This window comes from Dendrobates tinctorius, unplaced genomic scaffold, assembly GCF_039654945.1.
Source record: "Dendrobates tinctorius isolate UK_male_01 unplaced genomic scaffold, ASM3965494v1 ptg000003l, whole genome shotgun sequence".
NCBI classification, from domain to species: domain Eukaryota; kingdom Metazoa; phylum Chordata; class Amphibia; order Anura; family Dendrobatidae; genus Dendrobates; species Dendrobates tinctorius.
The window spans coordinates 13,702,132-13,720,762 of NW_027361671.1; positions in this window are offsets into that span (position 1 = coordinate 13,702,132).

The window sequence follows — 18,631 nt, forward strand, 5'->3', positions numbered from 1 at the left end:
CTCCACAGCCCTGCTCCTGTTTGCTCTACCTGTGAGGTGCGGGCTCCTGTGTGCTCTACCTGTGAGGTGCGGGCTCCTGTGTGCTCTACCTGTGAGGTGCGGGCTCCTGTGTGCTCTACCTGTGAGGTGCGGGCTCCTGTGTGCTCTACCTGTGAGGTGCGGGCTCCTGTGTGCTCTGCCTGTGAGGTGCGGGCTCCTATGGTCTTGAGCTGCAAAAGAATGAAATACAGAAGACAGCACTCATCTATCTCAAACATAGAAGGCAGGAAAGAGGGATATATGGCAGCATGCTGAGAGAGCATCACGATAAGCTACAAAAAAGATGCCCTGGTGGTCCTCTACAGTATACTGTCCCCTACAACATATGATATCTCCTCAGTGCCCCCATATGTAGTATAGCAGGTAATGGAAGGGGAAAAGAGGGGATGTCCGCTCACCATTTGTAGAAGCAACTTGTCTGGCAATGGATCCTCGCACAGAGCCGCCCTGGTTTGGGGCGTGGGTCACAAATAGAAAGAGGAAGTTTTCTCCAGCGATGGACTTTAGCTTTATTCATAAACGTTTTGTTATGAATGGGTCACCGAGGAGGAAAAAATAAACAACAAGCTAAGTCTCAGAAAACCAGAGAAGTTGGTAACTATGCAGATTGCAGATCCTTGAACTTAACCGCACAACTAGCAGCAGTCATGGAGCGTTCCTACGATGGTCCTAGACGCCTCGTCACAACCGGAGAGCTACATAAGCCTAAAGCAGGAAAAGAGGAAAACTAACTGCCCCAGAGCAGACCCCAAAGGAAAGACAGCCCCCCACATGTATTGACAGTGAAACAAGATGAAATTACAAAAAAAGGCAGGAAAATAGGCTGAGCAAACGATGGGGCCCGGCTAACTAAACAGGAAAGGAAAGACACTGTCTGCAATCTGCCAAAAAAGCCTAAAAAAATATTGTCCAACGCTGCTGATAACAAAATTAACCCTGAAGTCACTAGACTTCTACACCTATATCAGCACTCTGAAATATTCTGAGACAGAGCAAAAAGAGGCCAATCCAATAAGGGACAAAAAGCAGCTTGGCAAATACTGATACATAGGAGTGGAAATTCAGCATAGCCCCAGCAGGGGCAGGCTGACCACACAAGAAACTGAACTGACCAACAAGCGCAAATGTGAACAATAGCAAAAAACAAACTTAACTTGAGAAGACTGGAAGAGAGCTGAAGTCAGGACCTGAGAAGCAGACTGAATCACCAGCACTAGGATAGGGCGTCGGCTGTCTTATATCCAGTCTGATACTCCAGAGATCCAATCGTTATCTTCCTCATCAGGTGGCAGATCACTACCACTTAAACCAATTTCACTACCTCCTGTCACCACCAGAGGGAGAATGGGAGGGGAACTCTCAACTGGTGGAGCCGAAAATGAGTTCATAACAGTACCCCCCCCCTTGAGGAGGGGTCACGGAACCCTCATCCATGCCATTCTCTGAGAGACAGGAAGATCAGAAATAAAATCCATTGAGATATGGGTCCATGGCCTCTTGGGCACCGGCAGGGGCATCAGCAACCCACTAGAACGAGAACAGGGTTTAGACCGAGAACAAGTCCCACAGGACTGTACAAAATTCCTGACATCACGAGATAAGGCAGGCCACCAAAACGACCGACTCACCAAATCTCTGGTACCAAAAATACTCGGATGACCAGCCAATGCGGAGCAATGGACTTCAGACATCACTCTCTTTCTCCACTGGTCAGGAACATACAATCTTCCCATAGGGCAACGCTCAGGTTTATCCTCCTGAAATTCCTCCAGGGCGTGTCTCAAATCGGGCGAAATGGCAGAAAGAACTACCCCCTTACCTAGGATAGTAGTAGTAGGCTCGGTCACATTAAGAGAATCAGCAAAGAAACTCCTAGAAAGGACGTCTTCCTTAACATTCTTAGTGCCCGGAAGAAAAGAGACCACAAAATTAAAACGCGTGAAAAACAAGGCCCATATAGTCTGTCTAGGATTCAAGATTTTGGCTGACTCCAGATAAATCAGATTCTTGTGATCAGAGAGGACCACAAATTGATGTCTAGCTCCCTCCAACCAATGTCTCCACTCCTCAAATGCCCATTTCATGGCCAACAATTCCCGATTCCCCACGTCATAGTTGCGTTCAGATGGGGAGAACTTTCGAGAAAAGAAGGCACAGGGATTCATCTTAGAAGTCACAGGGTCTTTTGGGGACAAAACAGCTCCTGCACCAATCTCCGCAGCGTCCAAGCTAAGTCTCAGAACCCCAGAGAAGTTAGTAACTATGCAGATTGCAGATCCCTGAACTTAACCACACAACTAGCAGCAGTCGTGGAGCGTTCCTACGATGTTCCTAGATGCCTCGTCACAACCGGAGAGCTACATAAGCCTAAAGCAGGAAAAGAGGAAAACTAACTGCCCCAGAGCAGACCCCAAAGGAAAGACAGCCCCCACATGTATTGACGGTGAAACAAGATGAAATTACAAACAAAGGCAGGAAAATAGGCTGAGCAAACGATGGGGCCCGGCTAACTAAACAGGACAGGAAAGGAAAGACACTCTGCAATCTGCCAAAAAAAACCTACAAAAATATTGTCCAACACTTCTGATAACAAAATTAACCCTGAAGTCACTAGACTTCTACGCCCCATCTTGTTATGTGTATGTATGTGTGTGTGTGTATATATATATATATATATATATATATATATATATATATCATCCATCCTGGAATATATGTTCCCCTTCCTGGCGCCATCGTGTTATATACAGTATATCCCCCATCCTGGTATACAGTATATGTCCCTTATCCTGGTATATATCCCCATCCTGGTATATATGTCCCTTATCCTTGGAATCATAGAATCGTAGAGTTAGAAGGGACCTCCTGGGCCATCTGGTCCAACCCCCTGCTCAAAGCAGGATGCGCTAAATCATCCCACACAGCTGTCTGTCCAGCCTCTGTTTGAAGACTTCTATTGAAGGAGAACTCACCACCTCTCGTGGCAGTCTGTTCCACTCATTGATCACTCTAACTGTCAAAGTTTTTTCTATTATTATTATTTATTGTTATAGCGCCATTTATTCCATGGCGCTTTACATGTAACGAGGGGTATACATAAAAACAAGCACAATAATGTTAAACAATACAAGTCATAACTGGTACAGGAGGAGAGAGGACCCTGCCCGCAAAGGCTCACAATCTACAAGGGATGGGTGAAAATACAGTAGGCGAGGGTAGAGCTAGTCATGCATCGGTTTGGTCGATCGGTGGTTACTGCAAGTTATAGGCTTGTCGGAAGAGGTGGGTCTTCAGGCTCTTTTTGAAGGTTTCGATGGTAGGTGAGAGTCTGATATGTTGCGGTAGAGAGTTCCAGAGTAGGGGTGATGCGCAAGAGAAGCCCGAAACACAGTGTCTGCAAATTGAGATTCTGATTTGGCTTTTATCCTAAGTCATATTACAAGACTCGTTAAAGGGTTGATTGTGACTTGTAGGATCGCTACTACCAATAGGTGGCGCTGTAGAGTAAAAGTCCTCTTTCTCTCTGAAGAGGCAATTTGCATATAAAATTTCCCAGAGGAGCATTGCTCAGTGAATAAGCCTCCTTACCTTGACAAGCCAGAGCTGGCATGTCACTCTCCACAAGGAGAAACCTTACCCCTTAGACCTCAGTCCAGAGCCTCTCACCTAGCCAAATCAGATTTCATACTTTGCACTGACGAGGGCCAATAGCCCGAAACACCGTGTCTGCAAATTGAGATTCTGATTTGGCTTTTATCCTAAGTCATATTACAAGACTCGTTAAAGGGTTGATTGTGACTTGTAGGGTCGCTACTACCAATAGGTGGCGCTGTAGAGTAAAAGTCCTCTTTCTCTCTGAAGAGGCAATTTGCATACACCTATATCAGCACTCTGAAATATTCTGAGACAGAGCAAAAAGAGGCCAATCCAATAAGGGACAAAAAGCAGCTTAGGAGTGGAAATTCAGCATAGCCCCAGCAGGGGCAGGCTGACCACACAAGAAACTGAACTGACCAACAAGTGCAAGTGTGAACAATAGCAAAAAACAAACTTAACTTGAGAAGACTGGAAGAGAGCTGAAGTCAGGACCTGAGAAGCAGACTGAATCACCAGCACTAGGATAGGGCGTTGGCTGTCTTATATCCAGTCTGATACTCCAGAGATCCAATCGTTATCTTCCTCATCAGGTGGCAGATCACTACCACTTAAACCAACCTCACTACCTCCTGTCACCACCAGAGGGAGAATGGGAGGGGAACTCTCAACTGGTGGAGCCGAAAATGAGTTCATAACACGTTTATTGTAATGTCATTATAAAAGAAAGGGCACTGGCACACCACGGAGGAATAAACAACGCGTTTCGACAGCAAGGTCTTATTCATGGTTCACCTTCATTTAAGCACCTGAATAGGGTGACTTTGAACAAGGATGTAGGGTCTGTAGTTAAACTTTTGTATGTGCGCTTGTCATTTAGAATAGTCAAAACTGAATTCCAGTACAAAAAATGTGTCCATGATCTCGAGACAGCCTGCCTTATCTTATTGTCGTATGGCAGGGCTAAGGTTGCGCTGTAAATCTTGGGCTGCTGACAAATATTTGTTGCTCAGATTATTCCAGTGTCGAGAATTTTTGTTACATTCATGCAACTGCCTGAGATCTTGTTCTACTAATGTTTGGAAGACGTCCGACGATGGCACATGGAATTACTGTAGGTGGACTAATACGCGGCATTTTTGGGAGTTACCAGGTCAGGTCTCTGTGTTCTTGTAAGGATGACCAGGTAACTAGCACATTTTGTTCAATGAAAGAAAGTGAAGCGTTGTATTCTGCCAACTCCACATTGACATCTTTTGTTTGTTTCTTGAAAATTGTTGTTCACTGAAAAACATGTTTTCTTAGGCTATGTGCACACGTTCAAAGGAGGGGGGAAAAAAATCCAAAGTACAACAAAGGGTATAATAAAATTGCTTTATTCACAAATGAGGCAAGGTGAAAAGAGGCACAATTACAAATGCTGTAAAACCATAAAAACATAGCAAATGCACCTAGTAGTTCATAATGATAGGTGCAATGCACATGACACATGGCCAGGCTATAACTAAATGAGTTAAACCTCAAAACCATGTACACATATTATGTTCAATATAAGGTATTACCTGGACACTTGTGGCAGGTGGCATTGAACTTCGGTCATGTAGTTCCTTAAATTTGGAGGCTGCCTGTGGGTCACCTGCCAGGGCCGTGGGGTACTCGGAGCCGGGCCCGTTGATTTCAATGGGAAGTGTCACGGTAGCGGTGACCCGGTCCGTGGCCCTGGGCGTCCATGTAAAAGGAAATAGTGTGGCTGATGATTAAAGTTTATGAGTGGATGATTCGTGACGCCACCTGTGGTGTTCGACGCAGGAATAAGCGGAGAACACCAGGGCATGTAGTTCCAAAGCTTTACTCACAGTCTGTTGAGCATACAGGTGCCCGCATCCGTGTCATGTCCTCCAGGTCAGGGGCTCAGCCAACCTCCAAGCAAGTTGAAATACTCCGTTCCAACACTTTGCCAACATATATGCCTTTTCTGAACGTCTCCTTTCAAGCGCTTGTAATGAAGTACTTGTGGTTGTGTGTTAAACCCAAGTTCCTCCTTTAAGATGTTCCTTTGAACTCTACTTGTACGGCAGACAGCTGTAGCCTGCTTCGGGAACTCCTTGCTACCAAGTCCCGGCTCACTTACGTTGCTGTTGTGCCCCCAAGTCTTGTGTGGGAATAAAGTGATGACAACTTCTATTCCTCCCGTGTCTGCTGCAGGACCATTAGTATCCATACAACCTCGGAGACTGGACCCCGGCCATGCGCTTAGAACTTGAGGAAGGGTTCCACTCCGACCCTAGTCTTTAGTTCTCTTCTTCTCCTCACGTTCCGTACAAATCTTTCTTCCTTATGGAGAATCAGGCTTTCTATATCTCTTTCCCGTGCCAGCAGCTCCAGGTCACAGGTGACTGCTGCAGCACCCCCTTCCATCCATCCCACTCCGGGGATCTTCTCTCACAGACTGACCTAGTCCTAATATTCTCCTGCTCTCTTGTGCAGTCTAAGCTCCACCCACCTCCCAGCACTCTTCGGGTTCCAAGCAGGGAGCCACCAAAGGTGCTTTGCTACACTACTATGTTGTGTGGGATGCAGGTGTTGGAGTGTGGTCAGGTGTCTCCACCTTACATGAATGATGGGGCACCACACCTCAGGAGGAGGTGCAGTACCTCTGTGGCGACTGAACCCTCAGGGGCGCCACACCTGTACCACAGCAAGGGAGGATCTTTGAATATTGTCTTTAGCCGGTCATCCTTGTGTAAGATGTGGTGAAGCTTTTTAGCAGTTTTTCTCAATACCTCAAGCTGTGGGTTGTAGGTCACCACCAGAGGTAGATGATTATTTTCCTCTTTTTCTCCAAATTGAAGTAATTGACTTCTCGGGATCCTTGTGGCTCTAATGATCTGATCATCAAAGGAGGTGGGATGGTAGCCTTGATTTATCAAAAGCGTTGTTGTACTCACGGTTACCTGGTTAGGGGGATGTTTCCCCTGAGCTGAACCCCTCACTACCCCTGTGGCTAGCCTGGAAACTCTTTCTGAAGGACCATTGATTACAGTTACACAGGCAATGCTTTATTTTACTTAAGGGGTTGTTTTATTGAAACATTTGTAGTCAGGTTCACCTATAGATTATAACTGATTACTACATGAAAATTGGCCTTTCAGTGATCAAACTTTTTTGGGGGTCTGATGGAGGTCAATTTTAGCATACAGGACATGTTATACGATGTGAACAATTCATTAAAAGGGACTTTTACTAGAAGACTTTTCAGTTGTCCCCTTTGCTGTCCTTTGTGATTGAAAGCCAATGCCATGTTTTTCTGTGTACAGTTTTCAGGGTCTAAACATCCTGTACGTTCCTACTCTGTTCCTGAAATCAGCAAATCAGTGGGGTGTGTTCATCACCTGCCACAGCTCTCTTTCAACTACAGTTATATTTCTCCCCTGTACTGGACTGTCTAATTACACGAATGCAATCACATTCACTAAGACAGGCAAGCAAAGGGGAATACACATTGACAAAGAGCCATGAACCATGTTGGTAGGAGGACATGTGTGAGCTATGACTACTGGCTGGCAAATCACATGTGTGCTTTTTATGTAAGTTTGGAAAGAAAGAATATTAGAATTTTCTGGAAGTGCTGAACTAATCCTTCGTTATCACATTCATATAGTGTTATGCACAGTTATTGGACGACCTGGAGCACACTACATACGCAGAACATCTGCTCAGGAAGTGCCTACAGGTTGTATGAAAAGGGGACATAAAATATTGCAGAGCAAACCGCTACAGTAAACATTGTTCAAGAGATTTAAAGGAAAAAAAAAACTTTTACTAACATCATCTTGCAATCTTGGATAACTTTTACCTAATTATAACATAAAACCAGGATACCACTTGAGCGCAAAAATTCTTTTTTTAACTTCATAAATGAAAGCTGTGAATTTCCACTCATACAATAAAGTAATGATTGCACATGAAAATATGTTGTTCTAAATTTCACATTATAAATAGGATTTTATGCGTATTTGAAAAAAAAACAAACAACGATTGTTCTCTTTATGCCCAGTCATGCAGTATTACAAATTGTGGTGTGATTTCAGAGAAACAAGATTCTGTTAATTACCTCTGTTTTCTCTGCTCTCAGCTATTGCCAGTCTGCCACATAATCGGTTGCGCGCATATTGTATTCAACCAATAAAACATCTTCATGGTCCACGAGCCTAACATCCTTAATTAATTATCATATGTTATTAGAAGAATTTATACTTACTTCCAAAAATTAATGTCTGTTGCCGCTGCTGAAATTGAAATGAGAATGTTTAGTATTTCCCTGAGCCTCAGAAAATGTTTTCATTTAGCAATTCCTAATTACATTTCCATTGTGTTTAAGTATGCAATCACCTCCTTACCTTACAATCTCGACTATTACGCAGCGTTATTTCTTTTGTTCTTGATCTTTATATATGGTATACTATTATAGATTAATGTCGATCTATAGTTTCAGCATGGAAATATTGAGCAACAGGTGAAGCCCATATAATACATGATTGTATCCAATCCATACACTGGATTTTGGATTTGTCATATATAGAGGTATCTTTCGCTTTCCCATAAAAGACCACCTGTAAAGCACCACTCCATCATTTTTTACTTTTAATTTCCACTAATCTAAATTCCTTGACCTGCTGTCTTCATCTATCCCCGGCAGCCCTGCTACGTTACCGCGCCGCCATCTTGTAACCGCAACTTCTGACTGCATTTTCCCTATTGCACTGCAGACTTAGGCTAGTTTCACACTAGCGTTTATGAGCGCAGCGACGGCCTGCGCACGGCCGCCGCTAAGCCCCGCCCCCTGCCACACCTCCACCGGTAGCTCCGCCCACCGGCGCATGACGCTGCATGCGCCCTGCGTCCCCTATCTTCATCACTGGGGGCGCAGGCCGTGCGCAGTATGCGTTTGGCAGCGCATGCGTCCTTTTGACGGTGCGCCGACCTGCGCCAAACGCAACCTGCTGCAGTTTGGTTGCGTCGGCGCACTGTCAAAAAGGCGCATGCGCCGCCAAACGCATACTGCGCACGGCCTGCGCCCCCTGTGATAAAGATAGGGGACGCAGGGCGCATGCAGCGTCATGCGCCAGTGGGCGGAGCTACCGGCGGGGGCGGGGCTTAGCGGCGGCCGTGCACAGGCCGTCGCTGCGCTCATAAACGCTAGTGTGAAACTAGCCTTAGTCTGGGTCTACTACTGGAAATGCTGCATGTTCTGTCATTAAAAACAGCTTATAAAATCAAAGATCCTGTATATTTGTGAATTTTTATATAAGCCTCTCCATAATATGTAGTTGCACTGACATGCCTACAATTTATTTACCATGAGTTTAAAGATTTGTATGAAAAAGCAGTCTGAATTCATATGTGAAGCTCTGGAAGTGAAGATCCTGTATACCGGTACGGCAGTTTTCCAGTGGATAAGGAGGTGTGCCAATTACAAGAAACTTCACACACAGTCATTTGCTTCAAGCTAGGTGGTTGTCTAAATGACAAGAGAGGAGGTTCAGTGAATACGTCCCTCAGATTGTCAACTTTGAGTTACTGTTATTGGATTTGTCTTCTAATGTTGTGAGAAGCCTAATGGTGCAGGTCGTAGTTGACTACTAAGTATGTCCTGTCTCCTTTTGAAGCAGCCTGTGCATCAGAAAGTTAGTCTTGCATAAACAGATTGTATTTTCAATTCAAAAAATAATTCTACCCTACACTGAAAATGCACTTTTGCTTACAGAATACTGTGCTTAGAATAAAACAATATCTTCTTGCCACTAAGTGTGCAGTACATAAAGAAGGTGCTGTATACTGCCCCACCTTTATGATGTGTTGTCTATTCATATGGATAACTATTGCTCTTCTGGGTTCGTTACTGCAGTGACAGTCGGGAGTGGACAATAATTTCATTAACTGCAGCTTCCCGCATATAGAGTCTTGGCCGAAAGTGTTGGCACCCTTGAAATTGTTCCAGAAAAATAAATATTTCTCCTAGAAAAAAAAATATTGCAATTGCACATGTTTTGTCATACACTCGTTTATTTTCTATGTGTGTTTTGGAACAGCACAAAAAAAAACAGAGAGAGAAAAAAAGGCAAATTGGACATAATTTTACACAAAACCTCAAAAATGGGCCAGACAAAATTGTTGGCATCCTGAACTTAATATTTAGTTGCACATACTGTGGAATAAATAATTACAATCAATTTCTTCCTATAACCATCAATGAGCTTCTTACACAACTCAATTGGAATTTTGGACCACTGTTCTTTTACAATCTGCTCCAGGTCTCTCATATTTGAAGGGTGTCTTCTACCTGTTAGGCGTCTGGTTCCAGTCGCTGCACAGCAGAAATCCCAAGCCTTGCATTCGGCAGTCTCCCATTCCTCACCAGCCGCACAGGAGGCTGCTCAGCAGACTCTTCAATCCAGGCGCTCTGCTCATACCAGCTCTGTAGGTTTAGTTGCTGCTGCCACCTCTGGTCCAGCTATAGCAACGCAGGCTGGTCAGCAGCGAGCTACTCCAGGGACTATGTCCTCCTTTCGGTCCACAGAGCATGCCCGTGGGACGATCTCTCATTGGAGATCGGAGGTCACATGTTCAGGTCCTTCTCCAGCTCGGATTGGACCATCAGGAAGGTCCCGGAAGGACGCTGCCATAAAAGAGTCGCATGGCCGCATGGAGTGAGTGTTGTATGCATGTATGAATGTCTCTGGTGAAAGACTCATTGGAAACCCCTACCCTGGGTACGCATGTGCAGCCTAGCCTGTCAAGCGCCCAGGTCTAGGTGTAGGTAGAGGCTGAATCAGAGACTAGAATCAGTGTCCACCGCTGGCTCTACATGCCACGGTGCACGTGCTCAACACTTCTCCAAGGTCAGCGTCTAGGTGTCCACAGGTGCGACGCCACGTGCTCAGAAGGTCTAGAGGGACTCTGACCCCGTGTCTTTGGGGCAGAGTTCCATGACCACATTCTGAGCGCCCCCTTGCCAAGCTCTGTGAGTTCTAACAGACTCCGGCATTTAACTGCGGCTCTGTGACGTAACAGAGACTGCACCTGTTCACACTGGGTGATGTTAACCCGCGTATGACCTTTGTATACCGCTATTTACATCCGCCATTACTAAGCAGCAGTTTACCACCTCTGCACGGTGGACCCCGGGTTACGAACGCACCTACTATCATTATATTATTTGGTGTGTTCCACCAGCCCGTAACACTACCAATAGAAATTTTAAGATCTCTTCACAGGCGTTCAATGGGATTTAGATCCGGACTCATTGCCTGCCACTTCAGAACTCTCCAGTGTTTTGCATCCATCAAAACAATCCCAAAACATCTTAGAACCTCTACTATATTTGATTGTAGGTACTCTGTTCTTTTCTTTGTAGGCCTCATTCATTTTTCAATAAACAGTAGATAGATGTGCTTTGCTAAAACTTCTATCTTGGTCTCATCTGTCCAAAAGATGCTTTCCCAGAAAGATTTTGGCATACTCGTGTAGATTTTGGCAAACTGCAGTCTAGATTTTTATGTCTCTCTGTCAGCAGTGCGGTCCTCCTGCCATTCCATTTTCATTTTATTCAAATGTTGATGGATCATTTGCGCTGACACTGATGAACCCTGAGCCTCCAGGACAGCTTGAATTTCTTTGGAACTGGATTGGAACTGCTTATCCACCAACTGAACTATCCTACGTTGCAAGCTTCCTGTCATGCTCGCCATGTCTGTCATGTCCGCCATGTCTGTTTTGCCTCATGACCCCTGGAGCGATTTGCACATGCATCTCATGTCTGCTATCCTGCATGTTCCCTAGAGCAGTGTGCACACTCACCTCATGACTGTTGAGTTGCGGGATGCCTGCGTTTCTGCTCTGCCTTCTGTGATCGTCTTGTCATGTCTAGAACCCCTGATCATGTGTCCTTCCTATGTTCCAGCAGAGGCTGGTTCTGTATTCATCTCTGCATGTCTGGAACTCTGATCATGTGACCTGCCTAGGCTTCGGCACTGGTTCTGCTATGATCTCTGCATGTCTGGAATTCTGATCATGTGATCTGCCTAGGTTTCAGCACTGGTTCTGCAATCATCCCTGCATGTCTGGAATCCTGATCATGTGACTGCTCCCTGTGATCCTGGAGGATCTGAACTGGAAGTTCTCCCCTGGTCCTGACCCGGAAGTGAAGGTGCTATGCCCTATATCAGACCGCCCCTTCCTATGCTCAGGGCCTGTGTATTGTGTTGCTTCCCTGCATGGCTGCTTGGTCTGCGGGGTCGCTCCCTCTATTCTGTGCTCTTGCACTTTGCTCTGTCGTGCGTCTCTGCACATGCTCCGTGCTCGTACTTCATCTCTTGTCCCGTGCCTTGTCTTATGTTTGTCCGTTGTGCCATGTTCGTCCTGTCCTGCTTGGACTTGTAGTCCTTCTGTTATTCTCTGCCTTGCCTGATTCTGCCATGTCTTGCCTTCGCTATGCTCTGCCTTGTGTTTTCTCCTCCGTTCTCTGTCTCTGCCTGTTACTCCTGCTCTCTGTTCTATGGTGCTCTCTAGCACGTTCCCTGGCTAGTCCCAAGGCTTTACCTTGGCCCGGCTCTGGGCTTCGGCCTACGCACCACTGCTAGCCCTGTTCCTGCTCTGACCTGATTCCGTGTTTCTGCCTCTGCTTCCATTCCTGGTTCCGTACTCTGCCTAAGCTCTGCCTAGTTTTGTGCCTTGCTTTGCCTTGTTGCTTCGTGTGCCGTTTGCATGCGCCTGGCCTTCCTAGCCTCCTGTTTGTGCCTCAGCCGTGCCCGCCCTAGCCGTGCCCACCTGCTTGTGCCTCAGCTCTGCTCGTCGGTCAGTGACAGCTGTGTCGCCTGCCATGCCGCAGCCGGGTTCGCTGGAGTCTTGCCCGTCTGTCAGTGCTGCAGCCCGATCAGCTAGCCAGTGCCCCAGCCGTTTTCTCTGTGTTCCCTTGCACCTCACTCTGTTTCTGCACTGTGCTCTCCGTGCTCTCTAAAGCACACGCCGGCCCTCGCCTGCCCTTGGCATACCTCCCCGTGCTTCTGTACAAGTACGCGCAAGTCTTGCCATGTACCCTGTCGTGCCCTCTTGCACGCACAGATCCTAACCCTGTCCTTGAACCCTGACCCTGGCGTGCCTCTCTGCACGCGCATGACTCTACCTCGCCTGATCCTGGCGTGCCTCTCTGCACGCGCAGGACTCTGCCTCGCCTGACCCTGGCATGCATCTCTGCATGCGCAGGACTCTGCCTCGCCTGATCCTGGCATGCCTCTCTGCATGCGCAGGACTCTGCCTCGCCTGATCCTGGCGTGCCTCTCTGCACGCGCAGGACTCTGCCTCGCCTGACCTTGGCGTGCCTCTCTGCACGTGCAGGACTCTGTCCTTGGACGTGTCCCTGGCGTGCCCCTCTACACGCGCAGGTCTCCATCCTTGTACCTGTCCCTGGTGTGTCACCCAGCACGCACCCTGCCTCGTGTCCTGGTTTGCCTGCCGGAATCCCGAAACCTGCCGACCGCTGCCAGAGGTCTGGAACCAGATGACTTCGGCCTGATGTCCGGAGCTGATGTCCGCAGCCTGATGCCTGGATCCTGTCGGTCATTGCCAGTAGTCCGGAGTCCGATGCCATCGCACCCTGCCTTGGAACCTGGCGTGTCTCCTAAGCACGCACCCTGTCTTGGACTCTGGCGTGTCCTAGCACGCATCCCTCCTAGGAACTCTGGTGTGATCCCTAACACGTACCCTGCCCTGGACCCTGGTATGTTTTCTGCACGTGTTATGTCTGGAACATTTGGCGTGCCCTTGCACGCACCTTGCCGTGTTTCACTGTTTGTGCCCTGCACCTGATTCCCTGTTTATGCCTTGCACCTGAATAAAGTGTGAAACCACGTTTGCTGAAGAAACTCTGTGACTTCGCTTTATGTTTGATGTCCTGTCCGTCCTGTTGCCAGACACTGAATAGTGTCTCCTTGAGCCGGCCGTCTGGTCCAGCTGCCATGGTGGCTCACCCCCTTGATCTTGCCCCTGACACTCCCTGTATAGGGGGTGGCTCCTCACTAGGTCAGCTCGCCCTAGGTGGGTGGGTGCCACGGCCCAGAGGGTCCACTCTAAAAAGGAAAACTACTCAGCGTAAGCTGACACTCGTCACAGAATACTCAGGCCATGGACTCCGCTGGTACCTCAGCTAACCTTCTGTTGAAGAATCTGATCTGCTCTATATCTCCTGAACTCGCTTGAAAATGGCGGTACCCCGGCCACTCTTCTGATGTAAATCAGACCCGGCCCTTGACCTCTGAACTTGTTTGGAAATGATGGCAGCCAGAGTAAGAAGACTTGCTTGTGTACCCGCAGTCCTCCCCACTGGATCCCCGTGTCTCGTCCACGACTCCTGTGTCTTGACCGGTGCAGGTGTCCGTTTCAGATGTCGGATCAACCTTGTTGGAGTGGTTTGTACTAACTCTGGATTCTGCCAAGGAATTTTTTTTTCTTCTTTCCAGCCCCAGTAAGAGAGGACTTTAAGGAGGGGGGTACTGTCATGCTCGCCATGTCTGTCATGTCCGCCATGTCTGTTTTGCCTCATGACCCCTGGAGCGGTGTGCACGCGCATCTCATGTCTGCTATCCTGCATGTTACCTAGAGCAGTGTGCACACTCACCTCATGACTGTTGAGCTGCGGGATGCCTGCGTTTCTGCTCTGCCTTCTGTGATCGTCTTGTCATGTCTAGAACCCCTGATCATGTGTCCTTCCTATGTTCCAGCAGTGGCTGGTTCTGTATTCATCTCTGCATGTCTGGAACTCTGATCATGTGACCTGCCTAGGTTTCAGCACTGGTTCTACTATCGTCTCTGCATATCTGGAATTCTGATCATTTGACCTGCCTAGGTTTCAGCACTGGTTCTGCAATCATCCCTGCATGTCTGGAATCCTGATCATGTGACTGCTCCCTGTGATCCTGGAGGATCTGAACTGGAAGTTCTCCCTTGGTCCTGACCCGGAAGTGGAGGTGCTATGCTCTATATCAGACCGCCCCTTCCTATGCTCAGGGCCTGAGAATTGTGTTGCTTCCCTGCATGGCTGCTTGGTCTGCGGGGTCGCTCCCGCTATTCTGTGCCCTTGCACTTTGCTCTGTCGTGCGTCTCTGCACACTCCGTGATCGTACTTCGTCTCTTGTCCCGTGCCTTGTCTTATGTTTTTCCGTTGTGCCATGTTCGTCCTTGTCCTGCTTGGACTTGTAGCCCTTATGTTATTATCTGCCTTGCCTGTTTCTGCCATGTCTTGCCTTCGCTATGCTCTGCCTTGTGTTTTCTCCTCTGTTCTCTGTCTCTGCCTTTTACTCCTGCTCTCTGTTCTATGGTGCTCTCTAGCACGTTCCCTGGCTAGTCCCAAGGCTTTACCTTGGCCCGGCTCTGGGCTTCGGCCTACGCACCACTGCTAGCCCTGTTCCTGCTCTGACCTGATTCCGTGTTTCTGCCTATGCTTCCGTTCCTGGTTCCGTACTCTGCCTAAGCTCTGCCTAGTTTTGTGCCTTGCTTTGCCTTGTTGCTTTGTGTGTGTGCCCTTTGCATGCGCCTGGCCTTCCTAGCCTCCTGTTTGTGCCTCAGCCGTGCCCGCCCTAGCCGTGCCCGCCTGCTTGTGCCTCAGCTCTGCTCGTCGGTCAGTGACAGCTGTGTCGCCCGCCATGCCGCAGCCGGGTTCGCTGGAGTCTTGCTCGTCTGTCAGTGCTGCAGCCCGATCAGCTAGCCAGTGCCCCAGCCGTGCTCTCTGTGCTCCCATGTACCTCACGTTGTTTCCACACTGTGCTCTCTAAAGCACGCGCAGACCCTCGCCTGCCCTTGGCATACCTCCCCGTGCTTCTGTACAAGTACGCGCAGGTCTTGTCATGTACCCTGTCGTGCCCTCTTGCACGCACAGGTCCTAACCCTGTCCTTGAACCCTGACCCTGGCGTGCCTCTCTGCACGCGCAGGACTCCACCTCGCCTGATCCTGGCGTGCCTCTCTGCACGCGCAGGACTCTGCCTCGCCTGATCCTGGCGTGCCTCTCTGCACGCGCAGGACTCTGCCTCGCCTGATCCTGGCGTGTCTCTGCACACGCAGGACTCTGCCTCGCCTGACCCTGCCGTGCCTTTCTGCGCGCGCAGGATTCTGCCTCGCCTGACCCTGGCGTGCCTCTCTGCACGCGCAGGACTCTGCCTCGCCTGACCTTGGCGTGCCTCTCTGCACGTGCAGGACTCTGTCCTTGGACGTGTCCCTGGCGTGCCCCTCTACACGCGCAGGTCTCCGTCCTTGTACCTGTCCCTGGCGTGTCACCCAGCATGCACCCTGCCTCATATCCTGGTTTGCCTGCCGGATTCCCGAAACCTGCCGACCGCTGCCAGAGGTCTGGAACCAGATGACTTCGGCCTGATGTCCGGAGCTGATGTCCGCAGCCTGATGCCTGGATCCTGTCGGTCATTGCCAGTAGTCCGGAGTCCGATGCCATCGCACCCTGCCTTGGAACCTGGCGTGTCTCCTAAGCACGCACCCTGTCTTGGACTCTGGCGTGTCCTAGCACGCATCCCTCCTAGGAAATCTGGTGTGATCCCTAACACGTACCCTGCCCTGGACCCTGGTATGTTTTCTGCACGTGTTATGTCTGGAACATTTGGCGTGCCCTTGCACGCACCTTGCCGTGTTTCACTGTTTGTGCCCTGCACCTGATTCCCTGTTTATGCCTTGCACCTGAATAAAGTGTGAAACCACGTTTGCTGAAGAAACTCTGTGACTTCGCTTTATGTTTGGTATCCTGTCCGTCCTGTTGCCAGAAACTCAATAGTGTCTCCTTGAGCCGGCCATCTGGTCCAGCTGCCGTGGTGGCTCACCCCCTTGATCTTGCCCCTGACACTCCCTGTATAGGGGGTGGCTCCTCACTAGGTCAGCTCGCCCTAGGTGGGTGGGTGCCACGACCCAGAGGGTCCTACTCTAAAAAGGAAGACGACTCAGCGTAAGCTGACGCTCGTCACACTTGCACGTCCAGGGAGATTAGCTATAGTGCTATGGGTTGTAAAATTCTTGATTATGTTGTGCACCATGGACAAAGGAACATCAAGCTCTCTGGAGATGGACTTTTAACCTTAAGATTGCTAATATTGTTCAATAATTTTGGTTCTCATGTCCTCAGACAGTTGTCTTGTCTTCTTATACTTAGCGTGGCACACACAGTCAACTTCTCCCCTTTTCAGGTGTGATTTTCATATTGCCCACATCTGTTACTTGCCATAGGTGAGTTTGAATGAGCATCACATGCTTGAAACAAAGTTGTTTACCCATAATTTTAGAAGGGTGCCAACAATTTTATTTGTCCCAAGTTTTTTTCTTTTTGTTTTTGTGTTGTTCCAATAAGCAGGAAATAAACATGTGTATAATAAAATATGTGTAATTGCAATAATTTGTGACAACTACTTCATTTTCTGAAACAATTTCAAGTGTGCCAACACTTTTGGCCATGATTGTTCATGCAGCAACATCCATAGGAATTTCATCTGCACTATCTTTATTAGCACTACCAGCGTTATCAGTGCAGCCACAGGTGGTAGCTGATAGTAATACTGCTAGGTGTAGTGTGCCATATTAACCAACGACAGTTATTAGGCTACTGCCATAGGCTAGAAATGGTCAACTAAAATATAACAGCAGCCCACCTAGTTATAGACTGTATTGTAGCAGAAAGTTGGGTGATGAGATAAAAAATAGGGGCAATCTCACCCATATCCCTTAAGGATATTGAAGGTGTTCAGTGTTGATCCTCTGAACTGTTTAGGGATATTAGGGATAGGGGCCACAATCAATGTCCACATACTGCCCTTATCAGAAGGATTTTTTGCCCAGATAATCTCCTGACGCATTTCCTCTGTTGCTTCCTCAGTGGTTTTGTCAGGGTCCTGACAGCGCCGGCGTACAGCCTCCGCTAAGCAGGAACTCACCCGCACTGTAGGGACCCCTGGGGACAAGAACAGCCGGAAAATAAAGATGCACAGGACCTGAATGTAGAAGTTTAGCAAGCCGGCACAGGACCTACGGTCATGTGAATGGTCATGTGACTGCAAGGGGGCGGGGCTTAGCATCCTGCTTTCAAAGAAGGTAGAAAACTCAAAGTCGGGCAAAGCGGGGGTCATGCACAGAACAGACAAGCGAGGTACAGGAGGGATAAACAGACGGAAGGTCAGACAAAGCCAAAGGTCATACACAAGATATCAGTACAGTACCAGGGATGAGACAGAGCGGATAGTCAGGGCCAAGCAGAGATCAAAACCAAACAGACGCAGAAGGTACCAAGCAGAATCCAAAGCAAAATCCAGAGAACAGACCGAGTCGTACACAGAGAATCAAGCAACCAGAACACAGCACTAACACACTCAGGGGTCACCACACAATGCCAAGGGCGAAAGTATAACTGACGGGGGATGGGAACTTCCTGAGGCTATAAGAAGCCTCCCCAGAAGCAATGAGAGGCCACCATAATAGGTCCCAGGTGTGCAGGTGAGAGTCTGCACTGAGGTCAGAACATTAACCCCAGCAGTGCCGGTCACCCAGCACTGGTATCATGACAGGTTTCTGCTGGTCATTTAAACACCTGCCGTGTCCCTGGCTAGACCAACTATATTCACCGTATCAGTGGAGAAAAAAACTTGGCACTCAAAGTTACTAAAAAGAAAGGTTCCTTTTATTTTGCAACCAATGTTTATGTATATTCACCATATCAGCGGTTGTTCAATACATCCTCACTCAAGTTTATCTGAATTGAGGGTATTATTCTGTGTCTATATAGGCTCTAGCATAAACATTTCCAGTACAGGTGGTGTCTGGATATGAATTTACATGGATAGTAGTTGCACTATTTGGGTTTTTGTACTTATACTCGTGTATATACTAGTACAACATTATAAAATTATATTATTAATGGCTATTATTTGATCACCACACTTTCTGCTACCGTATACT